The sequence below is a fragment of the Pelmatolapia mariae genome, unplaced genomic scaffold (genome assembly GCF_036321145.2).
Source record: "Pelmatolapia mariae isolate MD_Pm_ZW unplaced genomic scaffold, Pm_UMD_F_2 NODE_ptg000501l+_length_43075_cov_1, whole genome shotgun sequence".
NCBI classification, from domain to species: Eukaryota; Metazoa; Chordata; class Actinopteri; order Cichliformes; family Cichlidae; genus Pelmatolapia; species Pelmatolapia mariae.
Window position 1 is genome coordinate 12,501 of NW_027052186.1, and position 2,500 is coordinate 15,000.

Below are 2,500 nucleotides of genomic sequence, written 5' to 3' on the forward strand. Positions count from 1 at the left end.
GGCCGAGGTGGTGAGTCGGCCTCCTCTCTCCTTTACGGTCGAAAAAGATGTGCTGCTGGTGCACTGGCCCTGCTGATATTCTCTCTCCATTTGGCCCAGGGAGTGAGTCGGCCTCCTGCCTCCTTTACGGTCGAAAAAGATGTGCTGCTGCTGCTGCTGCTGCTGCTGCTGCTGCTGCTGCACTGGCCCTGCTGCTACCACATAGCCAGCATGGACCTCGACCTCCAGCAGGCCCCGGGGAGGCACATCCTCCCCTGCTCTACTCCCCCAGTAGCTTTCCTTTCCTGCAGTTACCCAGTACCACATATCCAGCATGGACCTCGACCTCCAGCAGGCCCCGGGGAGGCACATGCTCCCCTGCTCTACTCCCCCAGTAGCTTTCCTTTCCTGCAGTTACCCAGTACCACATATCCAGCATGGACCTCGACCTCCAGCAGGCCCCGGGGAGGCACATGCTCCCCTGCTCTACTCCCCCAGTAGCTTTCCTTTCCTGCAGTTACCCCGTACCACATAGCCAGCATGGACCTCGACCTCCAGCAGGCCCCGGGGAGGCACATGCTCCCCTGCTCTACTCCCCCAGTAGCTTTCCTTTCCTGCAGTTACCCAGTACCACATATCCAGCATGGACCTCGACCTCCAGCAGGCCCCGGGGAGGCACATCCTCCCCTGCTCTACTCCCCCAGTAGCTTTCCTTTCCTGCAGTTACCCAGTACCACATAGCCAGCATGGACCTTGACCTCCAGCAGGCCCCGGGGAGGCACATCCTCCCCTGCTCTACTCCCCCAGTAGCTTTCCTTTCCTGCAGTTACCCTGTACCACATAGCCAGCATGGACCTCGACCTCCAGCAGGCCCCGGGGAGGCACATGCTCCCCTGCTCTACTCCCCCAGTAGCTTTCCTTTCCTGCAGTTACCCAGTACCACATATCCAGCATGGACCTTGACCTCCAGCAGGCCCCGGGGAGGCACATCCTCCCCTGCTCTACTCCCCCAGTAGCTTTCCTTTCCTGCAGTTACCCAGTACCACATATCCAGCATGGACCTCGACCTCCAGCAGGCCCCGGGGAGGCACATGCTCCCCTGCTCTACTCCCCCAGTAGCTTTCCTTTCCTGCAGTTACCCAGTACCACATATCCAGCATGGACCTCGACCTCCAGCAGGCCCCGGGGAGGCACATGCTCCCCTGCTCTACTCCCCCAGTAGCTTTCCTTTCCTGCAGTTACCCTGTACCACATAGCCAGCATGGACCTCGACCTCCAGCAGGCCCCGGGGAGGCACATGCTCCCCTGCTCTACTCCCCCAGTAGCTTTCCTTTCCTGCAGTTACCCAGTACCACATATCCAGCATGGACCTTGACCTCCAGCAGGCCCCGGGGAGGCACATCCTCCCCTGCTCTACTCCCCCAGTAGCTTTCCTTTCCTGCAGTTACCCAGTACCACATAGCCAGCATGGACCTTGACCTCCAGCAGGCCCCGGGGAGGCACATCCTCCCCTGCTCTACTCCCCCAGTAGCTTTCTTTTCCTGCAGTTACCCAGTACCACATATCCAGCATGGACCTCGACCTCCAGCAGGCCCCGGGGAGGCACATCCTCCCCTGCTCTACTCCCCCAGTAGCTTTCCTTTCCTGCAGTTACCCTGTACCACATATCCAGCATGGACCTTGACCTCCAGCAGGCCCCGGGGAGGCACATCCTCCCCTGCTCTACTCCCCCAGTAGCTTTCCTTTCCTGCAGTTACCCCGTACCACATAGCCAGCATGGACCTTGACCTCCAGCAGGCCCCGGGGAGGCACATCCTCCCCTGCTCTACTCCCCCAGTAGCTTTCCTTTCCTGCAGTTACCCCGTACCACATAGCCAGCATGGACCTCGACCTCCAGCAGGCCCCGGGGAGGCACATCCTCCCCTGCTCTACTCCCCCAGTAGCTTTCCTTTCCTGCAGTTACCCTGTACCACATATCCAGCATGGACCTTGACCTCCAGCAGGCCCTGGGGAGGCACATCCTCCCCTGCTCTACTCCCCCAGTAGCTTTCCTTTCCTGCAGTTACCCTGTACCACATAGCCAGCATGGACCTCGACCTCCAGCAGGCCCCGGGGAGGCACATGCTCCCCTGCTCTACTCCCCCAGTAGCTTTCCTTTCCTGCAGTTACCCAGTACCACATATCCAGCATGGACCTTGACCTCCAGCAGGCCCCGGGGAGGCACATCCTCCCCTGCTCTACTCCCCCAGTAGCTTTCCTTTCCTGCAGTTACCCAGTACCACATAGCCAGCATGGACCTTGACCTCCAGCAGGCCCCGGGAACCCACACTTAAGCCCCCTCCCAGTAACAAAGCAAAACAACACTGGCAAAATCCTCGTGCCCCTGGTACTCCAGAAAGAAAATACAAACGTGCCCCTGGTACACTGCGCAGAAACACTTTGCCACAAACTCCTCGTGCATATGGTATGACAACTTTTCTCTGTGCCCCTGGTACACTGCACAGAAACACTTTGCCACACA